Source organism: Phalacrocorax carbo, chromosome 2, assembly GCF_963921805.1.
Source record: "Phalacrocorax carbo chromosome 2, bPhaCar2.1, whole genome shotgun sequence".
NCBI lineage: Eukaryota > Metazoa > Chordata > Aves > Suliformes > Phalacrocoracidae > Phalacrocorax > Phalacrocorax carbo.
The window spans coordinates 162,543,156-162,565,603 of record NC_087514.1 but is presented as its reverse complement, the minus strand read 5'-3'; the positions used below and the strand labels follow the sequence as shown (position 1 = coordinate 162,565,603).

At 49.7% G+C, this 22,448-nt stretch overlaps 1 protein-coding gene across 2 annotated transcripts in view; it reads right to left on the bottom strand.

The window, feature by feature from the left end:
* The window catches only part of LOC104050582 (mitogen-activated protein kinase kinase kinase 3), an 85,371-nt gene extending 63,135 nt beyond the window's left edge, over nucleotides 1-22,236 (bottom strand). The window contains exon 1 of one of the 2 annotated variants that reach the window (XM_064445121.1): nucleotides 21,946-22,236. The gene's annotated coding sequence lies outside the window, so the exon portion shown is untranslated. The remainder of the gene's footprint in view (nucleotides 1-21,945) is intronic. The other variant, XM_064445120.1, reaches the window with a different exon arrangement.
* Nucleotides 22,237-22,448: the final 212 nt, after the last annotated feature.

Genomic DNA, 22,448 nt, shown 5'->3' with positions numbered 1-22,448 from the left:
TGCTGCATTTAGCCAAAGCTCCATGCTCAGCAAAGGGATGGGTTTTTTTGCTCACCAGAAACAGAGTATAAACCTGAGCCTGCTGGAATCAGTACTTCTCACTAGTGGAAAACCCCATTTTAGACCGAACAAAGGCATAACCCACCTCAGGATGGGCATTTCTTGGCCATAAACCCATGTGATAGCACAAGTAAATGGAAAGACATCTCAAGTACTTCATCTGACTTGCACAGAGAAAGTAAGGCATTCCTCTTCTGCAGTCGCTGCAGGCAACATTGCCCCAAAGTCAACAAGAGCTGTGTGTGCTGGGCCACAGACATGAGTTCTGCTGTGTTACGCATCACCAGTTGGGCAGAAGCAGTAGAAAAAGGCACTTTGAAAGTCTCCCAGCTCAGTCAAATCAATTTAAACACAATTGAAAAAAAAAATATATCTGCAGTGAACCAGGAACGATCACAAGCAGGGATTAAAATGATTTTCTGAACTCCGGCGCCTTGGTGCTGGTAAGCAGGAGGATATTTATCCAGCCTATTTTGCTAGAGACGAGCAGGAAGGGAAAGCGATAAGAAACCAGCAGAGGCGGAGACATACATGTGCCCCGAAGTGCGTTGTTCCTTTTGCTGCTGCAGCTTCCTTTCAGGACAGCACCATTTAGCTTAAGAGCCCAGGGCTGCCAGGGACTCTGCTCTGTCCATTTTCAAGACAAAAGAGGCAAGGAAGTAACTAACAGGCTTGGAAAGGTTTAAAGTCCTATCTTGAGAAGGAACCGGTCAGTCTGTGCAAAAGTGGATCAAGAGAGAGAAGAAAAACACCAAGAAGTAGTGTAAAAATTCCATCTGATTGTAACAAGAGCAGGAAACAGCCCAGATCTTCACTGCTTTTGCTTTCAAAACTGATGCGACAGTTCCAGCAATTAAGCTGTGTGCAGAGCTTGCACGAAGGGCCACCTGCAGATAGCCTGGATTAACCCTAAATTCCTGGGCTAGCCCGGGTTAACTCTCCCATCAGTGTAACAGACTTTTCTAACGGCTTTCTTTGGACACCTTCCAGACCTTTGCAAACCATATCTAGTTACAAAAGCATGCACCTACAGGAACCATGCAAATGAACCCTGGAAAAACGGATGACCTTTCCATCGGCAGAGCCCTGCCTTGTGCTCTTCTCCATCACCTCTGCCATAGCAAGGCCCTGAGACCCCGCTGCCCAGCTCTCGTGAGCAAACCAGCCCCTGCACACAGCGCAGGAAGTCTCCACAGATACACGAGAATAAAAAAGGTTTTCTATTTTAGCAGATCTCTTCAATCCCGAGGACGACAAGCCTTCAAACTGAGCGGCAAACACCGGCAATTTCCGTGGCTTCCCCAAAATACATACCAGCAGCTTCCTGTTACAGAAGGACAAATTCCTGTTTCTAGTACAAATTCTGCTCTTTTATTATTTCCCTTAGAAAACCGGGGGAAAAAGGGAAAAAATAACAGGGGGGTGATAAAAGGAAAAATCTTTTTTCTGCTCTGATGTACTTCAAAGCAGCATCCCTCTTCGCCCTGATCAGAGCCTTCAAGCGGTGGTAGTTTACAACACAAACCAGTGAGCATCTGAAACAGGGCTCCCGCTTCACACTGCGCCGCTCCCACAGCTGGCAGAACTAGCCTACGCTGTAAATCTACTGTAAACCATCATCATCAGTCTACAAACTAGTGCCCTGGTAACCTCGCTGTGCACAAACGCCTCCTACCAAGCAACGAAAATAAGAGCCCAGCAAAGTGTTAGCTCCTGGGGACGCTGGGGTGATGCAGGACTCCTATCCCAGGTTTGTGTCTTGCACACAAGAGGCTGGCTGCTCCTGCCTGCTCAGGAAACTGCTGGAGGTTACTTAACCTGCAGGAAAGCCCAGCATAGATGCTCTCATCTAGAATAAAAGCAACTGTTATTTGACTGAGCTGAACTCAATTCCGCAGCCAAAGCAGCTCAACATCATTACGGCTACGTGAGCACAGAGTATGAGTATCCACACAAGAACTATATGCAAGGTTATTAATCCACTTTAAAAATTAATCCCAGCTCTTCCCTTTTCACCCCATACTCCTGGCTGGGAAGGGATTAAGCAAGACTGTGTTCAGGGGAAACAACAGCAACGTACCTCCCAGCTAGACATGAACTCCAGCCTCTGTGCATCTAAGTGGCAAAAGCAAAGCAGGGGAAGGGAGGATGGAGGAGAGCAATTTTTCCCTGGATGTGACGTAAGACAAAAAAGTGACTGGAAGAAACTTACTGGGAAGCAGGATGTAGGATGAGAGTTAGGAGAGCTTGAAGAGTGCAGTCCAGCACTGAGAGCTGGAGTCTCCAGCAGCCTACCATTGATTTGAAATGGGATTTACAGTATCTCTTAGCCTAAAAAGGGCTGTTCTTACCCCACAGAGGCTGAGCATCCAACATAAAACACAGCCTCCAAGTCAGGATGTCTTGCCACTGCTGCAGGTGACATCTCCCTCTGCAGTTTATCACCCCCAGGCTTCCAGGTAAAGCAGCACCTACTTATTCCTCCCTGAGCACCATTTAACACTTTGGTTTGAAGTGTAGGAACACACCACTGTATATAAAAAAAAATTAATAATAAGCCACAGTTGCTCCCGTGGCTCAGCTAGAAAGCTACTCAAACTAGCATTGCTAAAATTGGGACTTTCCTTGTTTTTTCAAGCAGCAGGGAACAACATGTTGGGCTCCGAGAGTTTAACAAGCAAGAGTCAAGCGGAAAAAATCTCTCCTTTTTAAGAGTTGACCACATTAACTTTCAGCAAGTTTCCGGGAGTCCTGCCAGGGCACTAGAGTTTTGTATACTACGGAACTGTTAAAAATATTATTGTAAATGTTATTTTCAAAAAGCTTCAGAGGCCAGGGCTGGGGTAGTGTTAAAAACAACAGCAAAGCAAGTGAGATTGTTTTAACGATGAGGATACAAACGTATGCATGCTGATAGCTCAGTCAAACAGCCTGAAGGCTTGGCAAAGATGGATCCAAATGCAGAGAAAGAGCGTGGAAATATTACAGGTTTCCTCAGATCATCTCAACCTCAATACTTATAGTTTTGTTCTAGATGCTATAGGACATTTGACCTGGTGCACATAAAGTTGCCCTGGAAATATTTAGGGGCTACACAAAAGAATAGCTAAATTTTGGTGACCCTTCAGACAGGTAAGGCCCTACTCTCATGGAAATTTTCTGCCCAGGTTAGGACGTGTCACAAAAGGTTAGTCAAGAAGTAGCCATTTAAGACTATACATCTGTGTTCATGAGCATGCAACTGGGACAGACTTTTTGCAAACACCTCTGTAACCAGGCCAGGTTTGCAGGCGTATCTCCCAAGCAGGCTCAAGGGACAAACTGCATGAGCCAAGCTGAGGACAAAAAAACCTTTCCTGAGCATGCACTGATCAGGCTGCAAAGCACGAAGTGACATACGTGCATCACCACAGCTCACACACGCAGCAAGCCAGTGCTCTGGGAACTACGGTGCGTGAAGCCCAACAAGCAATTCTATATTAACATGCATCGGTTGAGGTTTCTTCTCCCCATTTCTGGACACAGCACCCCAAAACCACTTAAGAATGTTTTTCACAACATGTGTTGCTGGGAGAAGATATCTGTGCTTAAGAGCCATCATGCATGATGAAGGATACCTTTAGTCAGTGACCCAGCCAGTGCAGCTGTATTCAACAGTCGCTTCTAAAGAAAAATCTCCTGAGCCATCCTGTTGATTCCAGCATGCGTATGTAGAACAAGAGCTTTAACACCTGCATGATTCCTGCTGTTAACTTCCCTGACAGCCCTTTAAAACAGTCACTGAGATCTTAAAGCTTCTCCCCTCTCAACCCTTCCTCTTCCCACAAATTATGTTGTAAGTGAAATCTTGCAGACTGCATGCTCCAGTAAGTTGTATTTTTCAGCTAGTTTATTTTCTTGCTTTACAGTAATCATCCTTTTATCAAATTCAGTGGAATAATCAGTAACTTATACTGGCATATAAAATAGCTTTGATTTTGCACACAAAACTCAAACTTCTGGAAACCCATAAAACAAGGAAGCAAATCAAAAGGATTAGAAATTACTCTTCTATCAGCAAAAACCAGACAACACAGCCATACCAGGTCAGAGTTAATGTATTTTTATATATTTATTAAAAAAACAGACAGGTCAAGCAAAGCAAGTTTCCAGAGAATACACGTGCTCCCCACCGGTTGGTTTTTCCCTCGCATCAGGGCCTGCACAGCACAGAACAGCACCTCTACTGAACTCGCGCTTGTTACAGAGGAACTGCCTCCTCCAGCAACTGGCAGAGCCAAACCTTGCAGCCACCCTGATTACACCCCAAAGCCCACCTTGGTCCCACCATACGCTGTGCCTAAACACAAATTTTTAATCAGGCACTGAAGTGACAAAGTCTAAAGGATCCTCATCCCAGTACGTTCATCTCCCCAGAAGCCAGCCAAGCCAGGATTACTTAAACACACACCCCCGCTTAGTGAGGATGAAGGTCTGTAGCTAGGGGATAGCAGTGTTCTGCATCATTTCCCCTTTTACAGGGCAAAATCCTGTCCTCGGATAATTATCTGTGCACTTACAGAGCAGAGAGAAACCCTGATGCAAGTTATATCAACATAAACTCACTGATTCCAATGAACATACCCCCTAAGCGAATACAGCAAAGGGGAAGGTGTATCTCTACGTGTAAGATAAAAGCCAATGCATAAGACAGTTATAATTTCTTCCTCCTGCAGGTTTTCACGGCCTCTTTTTTTTGTGTTTCTTCTCAAATGACTGAAGACTTTGTGGGGGAGGGAAATTAAAACACAAAAGCATATCTGGGAAAGTGAGGCTTCAGGCCTCTTCTAGGTCCCTGAGAAGAAGAAGGAAGAAGTAGTAACGGAAACCAAAAAGGAATAGATACTAAAAGCTTCACATGAAATATGCTCTTAGAAGAGCATTTCTCTCAGAGCAAAATGTTTCCTGGTAAAAGCAGTTGGGAGAAGAGCATCTGTGCAGCACCGATCTGCTATCCAGCATCAGAGATGAGGAGTCTCCATGAACAAAGCTTTACACCAAAAAGCTGCAAAACCAACGTTCAACGGAGACCCTGGCCTGACAGCCAGCATCTGCTCCTGAGACTGGGACACCCAGTTCTCCCCAAGGACAATGGTAGGCAGGAACGAACCCTGTGTCTGTGGCTTCGACCTCTGAGAAAGCATTACAAGCTTTATGACTGGTCCAACATGCTCTAACAGGGAGGTTACCACTAAATGACCAAGCTTCGGACTGGGAAGGAGGGAGGTCCATCCCATCCCCTAAGTGGGCAGCAAGACCTCATGGCAGTATCAGGGCTTTTAAGCCACTGTGCCATCTTCTACGCTGATCCCACCTTCTAGCTGACCCACTTTATCTCACTTGCAACATCCCGCTGACAGGGACGCAGGATAAGACCTGTATCTCCTCCCTGCTTGTCCTACCAGGCTGTGTACGCCACCATTTACCCACAACCGGCTGCAATCGATAATCCCTCTCGCAGCCATCCTAGTGCACAGCTTCCTCTTTAACGAGCCTCAGCCTCACCCCTGCAGCTCGTCTAGATTTGACCGATCACAACACGACTTCCCAATCGACTGCGAAGCCAGGGCATGAGGACTAATTGATCTCTTTCTGCTCTCTCAGCAGCTACCCGGTTATTTTGTTCCTTCCTCGCAGGCAAGAAGTGTGAGCTCCACAGCACATGGGGAGACCAGGAGCTGTGGATCAGCCCCAAGAGCCGCTGCAGAGTTTGCAAGGTCCTTTTCTTGCTTGTGCCACTTCTGTCATGCAACTCTGGATTGAGATTAGACCATGGGGATGAAGATGAGCTCAGCAAGCACTCAGTGGCAAGTGATGATTAACAGACATCTTGCATTTTGGGGCAGAAGGACCATGTCTCTGCATAGCCCCAGGACACGGCTGCCTTCACGAGCTGCTGGCTTGTGCGTGCCATCGGTGGGGTGGTGATAGGGTTATGAAACAGAAACATGTGGGTCAGTTTTCAGAGAGGTTTTGTTCTCCTTGTCCTCCTGACTTGTAGTAGTATCACATGAACTCAAGTGCGCTTGCCTTTGTGTGTGACTAAACATGATAAAAAAATGAGCCGTCAGCAGTGCAGGAACCAGGCTGGGCAGCACACGGCCATACGCTCACACAACCTTACAGATCTGTGGAGCACATGTATTGCCCAAGGCTCAAAGTGCTCAGGGCCTGCCGGGTCTGCCCTGCCTCTCCTGCCAGCCTTTCGCCATCCGATTTTCACATGGCTGTGGCTCTGCAAAGCCCGCACACAGGCTGTTGCTTGCTGCAGTAAACAAGAGGCAGCTTCTTCCAGAGGATGCGAAGCAACCTCAAGTTGCCCAACCTGTGCCACCCACAGCCGTCGTGTAACGGTGTCCTGCTCCCCCACTGCAAGGCAGCGGGTCGTGGCTGCTGTGCTGGATCTCCTTCATTCCTCAAGCCCGGTAGGGGGAAGAAAAGATGAGGAAACTGAGGAAAAAGCAGATCTTGCCTCTAAATCCAGCTTAGAGCATTGCAGAGTGTAAGGCTAGGCACGACAGCTCACCAAGGCCAAGAGCAGTCTGCAAGGGAGGCAGAGCGATGAGTAATTTCCTTTCCTACGGCATCCAGCCTGGGGCATTGCAACGGAAAGTCGCACGCAGCAGAAGGCTGTGGGCCTTCTCAGCCATCTCAGAGGAAGTCTGACCTGAAAACCTTCGGAAGAGAGAAGCCCATCGTCCTCAAGAGACCGTGGACCGACTCTGAACTGTCAAGACAGCCAGGCAACTTCTCTAAACTGGAAAACCATCCGAGCAGCAGTTGCTCAGCTGCTCCAAAATCAGGTCACTTATTAGGCACAGTGGGGAAACAGTCAACTACTTTTAGAAAAAAAAAAAACTCTGGAGAAATACAGTTCAACTGAATATTGATTCCCACGGTCCCATTACAGACAGACAGAATTAATTTCCAGGATGGAAAGAAACATCCCAGCATATCAAAACAAGAAATACAGAAGCCTTTCCAGTTCCTCAGCTGCTTTTCAATGGAAACCAGAAGGCTGTCACAACAGAAAGATTTCAGTTTTCTAATTAATCCTCCCTGCTGAGCATTTAATGCCGCTAATTGATGAGGAGAGGCGGTGTCCAGACGACAGCATTTGCAATTGCTTTTTACATCTTCAGACCAAGTTTTCTTTAAATTAAATAATAAGAAGGCAGATTTGCTCCCTGCATGCTCTGTGCTCTACTCCAACTCCCTCCTCCCTAGAAGATGTCTGGTTGAGGGAAGGGAGGCGAAGCCCATCTTGGAGCTCATTTACAAGTGTTGGAAGTTTTCCTGGAAAACGTCATCTGTGATACTGTCACTTCCAGAGAACATGCCAAGAGAAAAACCGTTGGTGCCAGGGACATGGTCTGTACCGTGAAACACCCTATCGTCCACGGACCTAGGGGATAGCTTCTCCTGATTCAACAGAGCAATCGCTTAGCCAAGAGATGTCCCGTAACACCTCCAGCACCTCCATAACAAAAGGCACCAGAGTGTAAGGAAACAGATTATCAGGCCACAGCACAGCCCCAGGGGCTCACCACAGTGCCACCACCAGCAAAAACATCTCACTGGTGGCAGAGCAGGCTTGGTTGCTCACCTGCACCACAGAACAGTCCTGGTCCCTAATCCTAGATATTGATCTCACTCTGGTGCCAACCAGGAGACACCTTTGGAGGCACGGGAGTGATCCTAAATGCAAAAGCCAACAGGTTCTCAACAAGAGAAGGCAGTTCAGCGCTTGCCTAGATAAGAAATCTTTGTTCCCATCCCCTACCCGTGTTCAGCACATGCTCTAGTTCTTCCCTGAATTAGTTAAGGACAAAACCTGTCCCTTTATACTTAACACTCAGCAATTTCAGTCGGGGAGGTGCTAAGTGCTCTGAGCTGCAAATGACATCAGGGAGTGTGAAATTTTAAAAAAGTACGCATGCACGAGGCCGTGCTATGGTTACTGAGGAGTAATAAACGAAGCCGTGTTGATGGTCCCCAAGCTCAGGCCTGGAACTCCAGCGCTGATCTGTTTGTCATAGCAATAGCATTTCCACCTGCACCTTTCTGACGTCTCCTCTGGGAGTCTTCACACACCACTGTCATAGATCATGGCCAACGGAGCCCAGGCCAGCTGTGCAGATGTCTAGCTGGCTGACCTCTCCTTACCAAAAGGCTTCTGATTTCACACACCCCCCATTATTATTAATTTTCAAACCACCTTCTCCATCATAAATATAAAGTTAGCTTATTCCTAGAATGTTAAAAAAAGACAAGCTGACGCCTGCACAAACCGAGTCCCAGCAAGTCAACGGGAAGGCTCCAAGCATGCAAAGAATGTCGAGTCTAGAGCTGTTGGCCCTTTTACTACACAATCCTGTTGCTGCAAGCAACTCGCGCACGTGCAAGTCGAGTCACGTGCGTGCAGAGTTCCTCACCTGCACAGGCTGGCTGCTACTCTTCCACAGCACCCTGAGTAAGCTACTCCCATCTGCCCAGCAGCCTGCTAATAAATACACTCCAGGGAGAAAAATTGCACGCCAGCAGGGAGGTGGACGAGATGATCTAATAGGACCTTTTCCATCTCTTAACTTTTATGCTTAGTCACAGGATAAACATCTCCCACGTTGCAAAGAAACACGCTGGCTTTGCTTGTCTGCTTATGTTGGGAGAGCGTTGCCCTCTGAAGGCATCTTGTTTTCCAGCTGTTATTTCACTCACGCTAACAGGACTTACCCTAGGAGAGTTAAGCAAGGGAGGACTTGCATTTGCCTGGCTTTCAGCTTCAGTGAGCTCCGAGGCACTCGGGCAAGTCCTCTAATTTCTGTCCCAGTAGCCACAAGCAGCACAGGAGCCTCATTTCTGTATTATCAGAGTACTTGTGCTTCTCTGGGCACTCAAGCCTGACCCTGTCCGATGTGGAGAGACACTCAACTTCCTTTTTTGCAGAAAGCAGGTTGGAAAAAGAACAGACAGAAGCATGCCCTCCATCAACCAGCCAGGTCAAACCTCCTGCAACAGACTGTCAGAAAACAGCTCAAAAAGACCTAACCACCCCAGAAAAGGAAATACAAGGAATCAAAGGGTTTGGGGAGAAGATAACTCAATGCAGCTTATATAGTAGAGAAGAGAATAGAATAGTATCGTATAGTTTGGGTTGGAAGGGACCTTTAGAGGCCACCTAGTCCAACCCCCCTGCTGTGATCAGGGACATCTTCAATTAGATCAGGTTGCTCAGAGCCCCGTCCAGCCTGACCTTGAATGTTTCCAGGGATGGGGCATCGACCACCTCTCTGGGCAGCCTGGGCCAGGGTTTCACCACCCTCATTGTAAAAAATTTCTTCCTTATATCTAGCCTGAATCTCCCCTCTTTTAGTTTAAAACCATCACCCCTTGCGCTATCACAACAGGCCTTGCTAAAATATCTGCCCCCATCTTTCTTATAAGCCCCCTTACGTATTGAAAGCTTACATTGCAATTTGCATTGGCATTGATTCATGCCACTAGTAGCAGCACAGCCCTCTCTTAATTTTAAAATGCAGAAGTGCAGTCACGCAGAAAAAGGTCCAGCAGCTGCATTACTCCAGCATTTCCAAAGTGTTTTCAAGCAAAGCATGCACCAATATGCAAGGTTTATAGAAGAGACCATCTTCACACATAATTCAAAAGAAAACTGAGAGTCTTGGGATCACAGGTCAGCAAATTTCAGCACGTAAGGAAAAAGCCTTTCACAATATAAATTATAAAAACCCCCATACACCATAAGAAAAAAAACACCCAACCTAAAAGCCACACAATCTAGATCTCTTGCAACAAGACAGACACCAAGGGATGGGGAAGCAATGCTAGAAAGGGAGTCAGGAGTAGAAGGTTTTGCTTCTGTTCCGGGTTCAGCTGCTGGACCATGGGATGACCCAAAGTACTGCCAGTTCTAATAGGATTCAGTGTTTTTCATAAGTAGCCAGTTCCTGAAGTCACATGATTACATTAGAATCCACACTTCCTTTTTTTTGTTAAAAAGAAGTACTTGTAGATGTCAAAAGTCGAAGACAGACATGAAAGTCATGAAGTTTGAAGTGCTCAAACAAACAGAAGAAAAACCTATTTTTTTAAAAAAAAATCACTATTTTAAACATAGTTATTCATTTTTTGGAGGAAATAATGTGATCCTGGATTCTTTTCCCCTAATACTATACATTGGAAACCTTAGACTGGGTGGGGAATGACTTAATTTGGAGGGAAGGGGTTCCAACATCCCCATCTGTACAGATTAGAAAATACAGCTTCCATAGCTACACCTGCCTAGAAACTAGGTACCTCTCTGAGGTACCCTGATGCTGGCCTCCCTCATCAAAAGAGCATTACGCACTGAGGGACAATATGAAGGCACAGCAGTTTAAAAAAAAATACAAATATACAGCAGAACAGCTTGCCAAATTTTGCTTCCACTTATTTTAACCAGCATCAAGCAGGGTGGGTAAAGCCCTGGAAGTCAGCTACACCACCTCACCTGCTGGCATCCTCCGCTCACCAGAACTACCAGATTTATAGCTGCTGATGGGTCTTGCCCAGCAGAAATACCTTACGGTAATATCTAGGTGGTAAATAATGACCCAGCCTTCTAAGAAAGCCTTTGTTGGCTCTTACAGAGCTCATCTTATGCTGCTCCTGAGCCCTGGGGCAGCGCTGCAGCCCACTGTGCTAGCCACCGTGGCACTACAGGCACATGGGCTGCTGCTAGCCACCACTATAGAGGAACAAACTTTGGCCCTGCATTCAAACATCCACGAGCACAATGAAGAGGAGAAGGCTGCAGGTCACATTATTTCCTTTTTTGTTGTTGTTGCATGGAAGAAAACTATTAAGATCTAGAAGACTTGGAGGAGTGTACTACGCTATGCATTGAATATCCATGGAAAACAGGGGTAAACCCTACGCTTTTGATTAAATCAGTTGTTGTCTTTACCTACTTTAGCCAAAGCTAACTAACTAAATGAGATGCAGAGAAATTCGGATGAGGAGGAGAAGAGGAAGGACCTGGGAAATCGTGGTGCACACAGCAGCTTCAGGTGCAGGGCGCTTGCACAGGCAGCAACCCCGGAGGTAACACCGAGGGGTAGCATCCATTGCCCTGACTTGAGCTCAACCGTGCCGTTCCTCAAGCAAGAAGGGTTTGCTCTTCCTCAGCTGTGCAGCCAGAGACGATAGCAAGGTAGCTGTGGCTGCCTCGCAGGACACGCACAGAGGGCAGGAAAAGGAAGCCTCTCTGTTCTCACTGGCAAATGTTTCTGGGTTTCTGTATTATCTCATCTTTGAGATGACAAGGAAGTGAGCACAAACCTGTTCAGCCACATTGTTCCCGCTCACCCCTGGCCAACAGCCGGGCCTTTGCGCTCCTGCTGCTCTCGGGGCAGAGCCGCTGCCCCTCTGCAGCCCTCGGGCAGCTCTAACCCATTCCCGCAGCACACCGGGACACGCTTCTGCCTGCCCCACCTGGGGAACTTAACCACAGCCGAGCGCTGGCAGAGAACACGCGCAGCACGAAGGGTCGGTCCACATCTATTAAATTCCTGAACGCAGCTAACATTGCTACATACAGTGTTTAACAAGCCTAACCCTCATTCTTTCCACCACCTGTAAAGCACAGGCATGTTAAACCCACCTCTCCACTTCTCTCCCCGTTCAAACCTTCTACACCTTCTGCCTACAGAGGATTTCCTCTCCCTTCTCTCCGCCTGCTCTCAGGTGCCTGCAAAGGGTAGCGAGACTTGGGAAAGACACTGCAGAGGCTGCTGCAACCTGGTCGCAGAGGTTGCAAAACACTTAGGGATCTCCTGCTATCCAAAGTTATCAGCTATTGATGCTCATTCTCCTCTAGTTAATGCTCATCTTGCAGCACTGGGTTCTGAGATGCGAGTGCTGCTGCTTTTAGACTTAGCAGACAAAAGTAGGAAGTGAAACAAGAGTCGACATATAAATAAATATTAAAAAAAAAATAATAATAAAATCAGATTGACCAAACACTAACACCTCTTGCTAATACTCTACCTTTCTGCATCCATACAGAATCACAGTCCTCTATGTGAGCAAACATTATCAATAACAAAAAAAACCTGATGCAATTATGGTTGTTTGCAGAATTTTCTCTGCACCTCCTTCTCCTTCCCCAGAATGATTTGTTGTAAAAGAAAAATACCCGCTATAATGTTTCTGTGCTTCCTTATTTAACAGGAAAAATACATCACGCAGGTTTGTAATGTTATTAGTACCTTTCCTCTTTTTACAGCAAAACATAACTAAATGAGACATGCTACAAACACTGAACAGTCATGGAAGTTACAGGTCTTTCCCCCCTCTTTTTCAAATGAAGTATTTTATTAGACGAGCTCAAAAATCCAGATCACACATACAAAGAAACAAGTTTGGAAATCCCCCTCCCTCCACCCCCACCGCTATTTGCTAAGGAAACCAGATGCCCAAACCCAGCCAAAAAATGATCTCAGCCATTCTTAAGAGAGGCTACAGTGCATTTTCATGAGTCATGGAAAGCAACAGCTCGTTGCTTTGGTAATGCTAGGTAAGCAACTGGTCGTCCATCCACAATCAGACTTTCAGCAGTAAGTCAAAGGGCAGACCATTTCTTGACAGATTACATCAGAGGCGGCCCCAAAATAGAGCCTTGCAGCAAGTTTACCTAGCAGGAGGCTTTGCATGACACATAGGGTGTCCTATAAAAGCATTTAGTAAAGCATTCAGCAGCCGGGATCCCCCATGGACCTGATCCCTCCACAGCAGGGGTGTTTCTCAGCGCCCCACCTCGCAGCCCATGCTCTCAGAACAGCCAGGGATGCCCGCTATGGTCAGCGAACAGAGGGGAAGCAACAGACAGAAGCAGGGATTAGTGAGAAGGCAGCAAGTCCCTTACCCACACTCTTCCCATGAGCCAGGGTAGATTGGAAACCTGCTGCCCACCAGCCCAAAAACCCAATACTGCAGCAAGCAGGCTTGTGGTAAGAACTACAGGATGCTTCATCCACCAGAACCCTTCTAAGCACAGGTCTGTGGTGACTGTACAGCACATACTCGCAGAACTCGACACACACATGCACAGAGGCACATGAAAGACCTACTTAAGCTTTCATCAGTCCCTGACCAAATTGCTTGCTCTTCTCATTCCTCAAGGACTGCAAGCTAATAACCAGAAGGATGCCAGCCTGCGGTGAAGCAGCACACCGCTGTGTCTACCACCACCCCAAGACTCATGCAATAATCATACATGCAATTTATCCAAGAACTACAATGGGAAGAAGCAGGCTTTCAGAATATGTTATATATATAATTGCCCTACCACCCTCTCTGGGTAAGGGAGGCTACTGCAGGGGCACCACTTAAAGCCCTCAGTGACACTCCTGAGCATGGCCAGGAAGATAGTGATGTTCAATGATACAGCCTAGAGCCCTTCAACCATACCTGTCCAAGGCACCCATCTGTCAAAACCCAGGGCTGAGGTTTTAGAAATCTAGCCCAAGACAGGCCAGGGAGGCAGGAGGTTCCCCCTGCAACAAGGGGAGACCCATTCCAACACATCCCATGTTCTTCCACAAACATCTCCCACCTTCATCACCTCTTGGCAACTCCCACAGCAAACACCCGAGAAGCTCCCACAGAGGGCAGACACTAAACTGCACCTCTCTGGCAATACATGCTACAAAAGGCAAATCGATACATCAAAGTGTAACGATAAGCCCAGGTATTGGAATTCTTGCTCCATCTCATCCAAGTCCCCAACAGCTTTGGGACTCTGTGGCAGTCCAGGATGAAAGCGCAGTGTGCCACAGCACCTCCCTGGGACAGCCCAACCGGCTTCCTGAAAGGGAAGTTCTCCAGCACAGGATTTCCTGGATATAGACCAAGACTTGAACTAGCTTGTCCCGAGCTTTCCCTCCAGAAATTAAGATAGTTACAATCTTAAGCGCCTTTTGCGCTGTGTCCAAAATCCAATTGTTTGGCCTCTCCTCCTATAACTCAAACTGTGAATAGAAAACATCCTCACCCTCACAGCCCCTTCCCAAAGCTGACCGGGCATGTACCAGATGTTAGTCACACTGGTAATGCTGTAGGTGAAGTTGCTGAGATACTGTGATGATTAAACATTTTCTCTCTTTCTTGAGTCATCAGCCAGGTAACACAGTGACACACATCATGCACATCTTTAACACCACAGCACCTTCGGGAGAGCACCAAGGAGAGCCCCAGCAAGCATCCCCACCCCAAACAAAAAAAGGCAAGAGCGAGCATCATTCCTCAAATCCTTCACACTAAAGCGATCACTTCAGCCAAGCCGGTCTTCAGACAGAGACCACCGTAGAATCATAGAGTCATTAAGGTTGGAAAAGACCTCTAAGATCATCCCATCCAACCCCAACCCAATACTACCATAGCTCCTAAACCATGCCCTGAAGTGCCGTGTCTACACGTTTTTTTTTAACACCCCCAGGGATGGTGACTCCCCCACCTCTCTGGGCAGCCTGTGCCAGGGCCTGACCACTCTTGCAGTGAAGACATGTTTCCTAATATCCAATCTACACCTCCCCAATGCAGCTTGAGGCCATTTCCTCTTGTCCTATCGCTTGTAACTTGGGAGAAGAGACCAACCCCCACCTCACTACAACCTCCTTTCAGGTAGTTGTAGAGAGCAATAAGGTCTCCCCTCAGCTGCCTCTCCTCCAGGCTAAACAACCCCAGCTCCCTCTGCCGCTCCCTATCAGACCTGCTCTCCAGACCCTTCCCCAGCTCCGTTGCCCTTCTCTGGACACGCTCCAGCACCTCAATATCCTTTTTGTTCTGAGGGGCCCAAACCTGAGCCCAGCATTCGAGGTGGGGCCTCACCAGTGCCGAGCACAGGGGCACCATCCCTGCCCTGCTCCTGCTGGCCACACTAGTGCTGACATAAGCCAGGATGCTGTTGGCCTTCTTGGCCGCCTGGGCACACTGCTGGCTCATTTTCTACATACCCTGATGATGTACATAACAGCCGTCCTTTTGTCAGAGCCACCCATGACTCAAGTCAGCATCCAGTAGCACTTCGTATTCCCCAGGCAGCACAGCCAAAACTGACCATAATCACAAGAGGGGGTGCGATCAGGTACCAGCTGAGGCCACCAGTGAAGCAGATCCTCCCAGCCAGCAAAGGCAGAGTGAGCCAAGGATGGGGAGCAGGAGAGTGTGCCAGGCTGTGTGGTCCCACTGCCAGGCAGCCCTCATGGTCCCCTCCCAGCTTCAACACCCAGAATGCTGCAGCAGGAGACGTCAGCAGAGCTTCCCCTGGCTGCCGTCATCGGAGAAGCAGCTCCTGGGAGTTAACAGGAGCCAAATGCAGCATCTCCCAGTGAAAACCCAAGAAAGGAGCATGACAGGACTTGTCCCGTCGTGATTCTTCAAAGGCACTGCAACCAGCCCCCGGCGGCCACCATTCTGAAGGAATACACGAGAGCACTGCAACGTCACCCTTCCCTACCCTCTTCCCTCCAGCAAAGCATGGCACATCTTGGGAGCAGCTTGAATTCACGCTGCCACTGCATTTATCTCAAGGCAGCAACAACCCTCAGAGCCGGACCTTGAACCTTTCAATAAAGCCAATGATGCAATAAGCTACGCACAGCTTAATACAGTCTCTGTTTATCTCTTTTACTTGCCACCAGCACAATCCAAAGAGAAATAACTGAAATATCTTGCATATTTCTCTAATGACTCTTGCTACTCTGTTAACACCAGCACTGAGGGATTAAGACCAAGGGGCAGCAAATGCATTCCACTGGTTTATTAACCAGGTGCTCAGGTTTCCCAAAAGCCACTCACCAAGTGGGAAGCCAGCAGAAGGATTGCAGCAGAGGGATCAGTGCTGTAGTTCTGTGCTGAAAGGCAAACAGAAGGCATCAAGGCTGCAGTGTGAGCACCCTACATCAACAAGGAAAGCTTTCCAGGAGCTTGGCCCAGCCTGGTATCTTTACCAAAGGATGCTTCACCAGTTCAGCAAAACAAGACCTACTCCACAGCTACAATCTACATCAATGCATTGACCAACCTCAACAGAAGCAACTCCAAATCTCTGATTTCCAAGTACTGGTTATTCATCGCTTACACATTCCTGGACTGCTCTGCTCCACCGTCCCAGCCCACACACCTCCCTCCAGCCACCCACTTCCACACAGCAACCGCGTAATTTCTGCTGCAGATACCAAGCTGAGTTATCAACTCATCAGCATCACCCAGCTATAGATAACACTATCAGCTGCCCTTTGCGATGACACTGCACTGACCCAGCACGCAAAAAAGGGACAGTCCCTCCCAGGGCACTCCCTGGGTCACATCAGAGCAGGAGAGGTGAGAGGCTGAAAGGAAAAGGTATTTAAAACAGGGTTTCTGCGTGCGCACACACACCCCCCACCCCCACCCCCCTTTTCCTTCAGTTCACCTTCACCACCAGCTGTAACAGACCTCACCCTACACTTTCTCCCCAAGCCATTCTCCCTGACCTAGTCCTCCTTATCACAGCACTCAGGTTGCCCCGTGCAGGCAATGCCCCAACCCTTTAACCTGGATCAGGGACAAGGTCTCTCCGTTATTGACAAATGCACCAGTGGATGCAGATCCACCACCCTTCTGCAGGGTCCTCATGCCTCAGGATAGGGCATCACTGCTGCCACCTTGCAGAGCAAAAGGTGCCAACAGCACACTATGAAGAGTTTTAACCTCTGCTAGATTTTTTTTTTAGGCTCTTATCATGGAGGGTGCTGCACTATTTCCAGTTTACAACTAGACTACTATGATCTGACCTCTGCTCAACCACAAAAACCCCAAGAGGTTGTAGCGCAAAAGCACTAAGCAATCCAAATAATCCACTGTCTTCATCACGATGGACTTCCACGTACAAGGGCAGATCTTAACAGATAGCCCAAAGTCCTCCAAACCTTTGCATCAAGACCAGCAGCAACGTAACTTGTAGCACAATCCATGGTCCATTTTTGCATATGTTCAGGCTAACAAGTGTTACGTGCAAAATTTTCAATAGTCCCTTGGGGATTTGAGGGCACTTGGAAGCCACTGTGCAAGAAACACCTTCCCGTGGACAAGACAAATGCAATCACTCCAGAACAGTCCTAGTAGCACAGGAGCACTTGAAGCATTGCAGAGGCCACAACCAACCTTCAGCAGTGTTGGGTTTAAGATGTTCCTACCTCCTTCACAAAGACTTCTTATCTCATAAATTATTTTCCCAAAACAATGGTAGTCTTTTTTTCCTCCAGATCACCCAGCTATCTATCAGATGACTTTTTGCTATTTAGCACGCAAGCTCCTGGCCATAGTAGGTTCACAGAGCGCCTCTAATCCACCCACCCAAGGCTATTTTTAACATGCATTTTGGTGTCTAATCACTACCTGAACACTCAACCATCCTCCCACCCGCCCTGAGGACCTGGCCTGCACACATGCTGTTTACACAGCAGCCCACGCAGTAGCTTGGCCAGCTCCTTCCAGGGTCTGGCCCGTCCTGCTGGGCACAGCACGCATTGCCGACCGGACTTTGTCCCATACAGCTTCTACAGTGCTGAGCCAAACCCTGGCTCAGCTCCACCCCAGGTTTCATTGCTATTGTGGCTTGCCCTCCCTGGGCTGCTGCAGATGATCTTGCAGAGTGGAGAGTATAAAATTAAGGGAGTTTTCATGAAAGTGACAATTAGTTCTGCATAAAATGGCAGCCAGCCTGGGTTTTAACTCCGGAGAGTAGGACAGGCTTCAGCTTACTACAGATTCTCATTAAATTCAGAGTCCCTTGGTCTCCACTAATAACTTATATTAGGATCTTCCAGGGTAGGAAAAAGTGCTTGGGGAATGCATTTGGGAGCCAAATCCCCCTTTTAGGGGAGTATAGGTATACCTTTCACCCTTAACTTCCAAAGGCTCAGGAAGTCCAGGTCAAACCCCCTGGGCAGTGCTCACAGATGTCCCGAGCGCTCTGGGAACAGAAGCTGGTACCCAAGACCAGACATAGCGACGACATGCAATAGCATGTCCCCACCCCAGGTCACAGATTTGGGGAAGCAGGGGAAAGAGCTGCGAGCAGCCGCAGGGCTTGACTGTGAACCCATGCACCCTCAGCTCACTGAACCCTCCCACCACAACCGCTGCAGCACCGGGTAAGCTGGCTTTGGGCCAAACCCCTCCACGGGTCCCCACTGCATGACACGCTGTAGTTGCATCCGCTACCATCCTGGGCTCAGGTTGGCCCCAAGCCCTGCGGCTCCAGGGAAAACTGGAGCAACAGCCCCAGCACCAAAACAAAGCAGGGAATGGGGTACTCCAGCCTGGTGCCCCAAAACTCTCTGCCAGCCCCACTACAGCATTCTTCTCTTGCTCTCCCTTCCCATATAATTGGTCTTCTGCAGGGAATAGTTTCCCAGTGGCTTTGAAGAGCATCTACTTTAAAGGAGATCCTTGCTTTTTCTTTCTTGCATCATTACAGATGAGCTAGGACAGACATTCAGTTGAACACCGGTGCTGTTTTGGTGACTAATGGGAAGATTACTTGGGCAGACCAGATCAGAACTGCATGGACAGACAGCAAACAAATAAAAATGCCCACATATCCACGCTCACGCATGCTCACTTGCACCTTCACAGACAGAAAACCACTCGTCTTGTCCATCTGATGCCCATCACAGCGTTCACCCCATCAGATGAAGGCTCACGCTGCCCAGGATATGGCGCAAGCCCGCAGAGACAGCATGTTTCAGGCACAACTGAGGTGACATTTGTCATCTCTTCATCTTATATCACGCTCAGCAAAGGCAAACGTGGTCATGACCCAGCGTGCATTAGCCACATGTGGGGATGGGGAACTCCTCCCTGGAGGGACCTGCTGAAAACGCCTGGTCACCCATTTCCCCTTGTGGAACTTAAATAGGAAAAGAGTTAAAGTGTGGGGACTGAGAGTGAACCCACCGGGTTCAGGATCAGTGGGCCATTTATAGCTTTTCCAAAAAGTGCCTCAGGAAATAATAAAAAAAATTTTGAATTCCATATACCCCTTCTTATGGCTCCATAATGCATTTTCCATCTCCCCAGTGCACAGCTGACATTCTGCACATTTCTGTGCACATTGCACTTGGCCTGTACTACGTGCAGAGAAGGGAGTGGAAGCGACTGAGCCCAGCAGCCTCCTGCTGCTGTCAGGCATCACTGCGCCCCAGCCCATCACCCACAGCTCCCCTTCAGGGGAGCCAGGCTGCAAAAGGCTCGGCCACCTCCTGAGAAAGGCTGGCATGTGGGATTGTGTCCCTCTCCTGTGCTGGATCTCCAGATCTAAGAGTCCAGAGATTTGCAGGAGAAAAAAATGTGTTTCCTTAGACCAGATGAACTGTACAGGCTGAGCTGTAGTTGAATATCTCATTTTCTTTTTTTTTTTATTTTTCCTTTTCTTTCAGATTATCTCGACTGGGAGAGCCAAGACCTCAGAGCAATCACTCCCTCCTAATTCTCAGCTGAGATTTGCTGCTTCTGTGTGCAGACTCATATGCTCCCAAGCCAGCCTGTGTTCACCAAGCAGTCTAATAAAACATATCCCTTCTAACAGCAAACCCTGACTCACTTCCCTCTAGCCTACACCAGCAGGTCTCCAACAGCAGGGCCAGGTCAACCAGTACAGAAAATCCTGCCAGCTTTCACACTGGTCCCCACATCTAGCTGGGGAGAGCAGGGCTGGAAGCCCATCACCTTCTGTACCACGGCAGCACGCTCCATCCCACTGCTCCACTGGGGAGCCAGACACACCGTGTGACACTCACCAGCATCTTCCCAATGGGAAAGTTCAGAAAACACATCAAGTCCAAGCTGCACACTAGCACCACGAAGCATCATCAAGCGATAGCAACATTTCGGAAGGGATGGAGAGAGGACTGCACTTCTCCAGCTGCTGTAATTGCCGGCTCTTTGCCCTGCAACCTCTCTGTCCTGGATGAAAATCCAGACTACATCCCTCTGCGTGAACACATGTGCCTCATGAGCTCCAACGGCCTCCAAAAAAAGAAATGCATTGCTCACCAGCACACGTTGACAGGGCAGAGCTGTGGGTTTCTGATGGAGATTTAAGACCCATGGAAAAAATTGCAATACCGAAACCCGTTTTGAGAAGGAAGGTACAAAAGAGCCTTTAAACCCACATCCCACCAGGCTGGCAGCCCATCCAGCCTCACGTCCTGCCTCCAACAGAGGAGCTTTGACAAGCTGTGAAACCTTCCTAAACCTCCTAAGCCGTGGAGGTACACCCCAAATCTGCAGGAGCCCTAAGAAGCACTGAGCTCCCCAGTTATAACTAATGTCAAATTAGGGGCTCTGGAAAGCATCCTGTCCAATGCAGGTGTTTACAAGGCACAGGCAGTCATGGACAAGCCCCCAAACACAACCCATCTCCCACATGCCCGAGGAACTGCTCCCAGGAGCCACACTCTGGGCATGAATCCTGCACGGAGCTACATCAAACTGCACGTGCTGGACTGGAAATAAATTCAGAAGGCACCACAGAAGGAAATTCCCCCAAATAACTGGCACTCACTGAAGAAGTGAAAGAGCTTGATGCTGGAAATCCCTGGAATCACTCAAATTCCACACAAATCCCAAGTGAGCCCCAGATTTTCGGTCCGCGCACCAGCAATGCATGCGGACCCTGCAGCAATGCAGGTCTACTTCCAAAAACCACTGAATTACAAGACAGGAATTGAAGAGGAGGATAAAAGCAGCAGCTGAGGGGGAAACTGCTCATCAAGCTGTGCCGGGGCCAGCAAGAGACGCATTTGGCCGCCGTGCACGACCGGGCGAGCCTGCCGGTGCACACCCACTCACGGTGGCACATGGCTCCCACCTCTGCTCCGCTCCTCTCCCCACCCGGCCACGAAAGGCTGAGGTTTGGTGGTGGCAAAGCAGATCCTCCCAGAGCATCAGCCTGACTCACGGCACGGCTCCCCACGACAGCCACTTGCTCCATCCAGGTGGAAATCCAGCTTCCCAGCTCTGCCGGCCGGCACGGTCAGTCACGCCACACAGGTACTGGTTTCTCCCACCCACGCAGGTCCGTGCCCGCCGCAGAGCCTTCCTCCCCACCGCCCACCCCATCCTCACCGCTCGGGACAGACTCTGCGCAGGGAAGGACTTTGCTCACGGCAAGGCTGGAGGATGAAGGCCAGCCGGGCATTCCTGCAGCTCCCTGGCGTGGACGTGACTCTTTCCACCGAAGCAGGACCCAAGCGACCGCAGCCAGCACCATACCCGCTGGCTCAATACGTGAATGCATCCCCACAGTGGGACCGCCTGCATTAGGGTCTCACCCTGGCGCTGGCTGTCAGGCAGCTGCAGCGGGGACAGGCTCCCCGGCTGACTCATGGCACCAGGCGACAACCTGGGAAAAATCGCTACCCGAGCGCTCTTACACAAGGCGAGGGCTGTGCCGGGGAAGGTAAATCCCCCCCAGGGGAGGCAGGTCCCCCCCCCGGGCTCCGCACCCACGCACAGGGCCCCCCACGCCCTCCTCCTGGGGAGCCGCTCCAGCCTCCTGCTCCCCCTCCGCGGCTTCCCCAACCCAGCCGGGCTACTCGCCCCGGAGGGACAAGCGCTCCCACTTGCAAGACTAGAAAGGGAGGAAGAAAAAGCCACGGAAGCCAGACCCGACTGCAAAACTCCCGGGCACCACAGGGGGGGAAAAAGAAAAGAAAAGAAAAGAAAAAAAGACAATAAATTAAAAGAACGAAACGAACCCGCGCACCGCAGCGGGTGGGAACACGGAACGGAGAGACTTACCGGTCCGGCGGCGCGGCTACCCGCGGAGGGCCATGCACGGCGGGTCGGGGCACGGCGGAACCAACGCCTGGCTCGGCTCGGCTCGGCACGGCTCGGCACGGCACGGCACGGCACGGCACGGCACGGCACGGCTCGGCACGGCTCGGCACGGCACGGCTCGGCTCGGCACGGCACGGCACGGCACGGCACGGCACGGCTCGGCACGGCTCGGCACGGCTCGGCACGGCTCGGCACGGCTCGGCACGGCACGGCACGGCTCGGCTCGGCTCGGCTCGGCACGGCTCGGCTCGGCTCGGCGGCAGCAGCGGGGCGCGGGGCGGTGCACAAAAGCGGGAGGAAGCGGTGACGCGCGGCGCCGCCGCGGCCAATGGGGAGGCGGGACGGGGGGAGAGGGGGCGGGGCCAGCGCTGCCGCCGACCCGGTAGGAGCGGGAGTGCTGCCCCGCTCCGCTGGGGGGCGTCCCACGGCGGGGGGCGGGGGGGGCAGGCGGACGGGCGCACGGA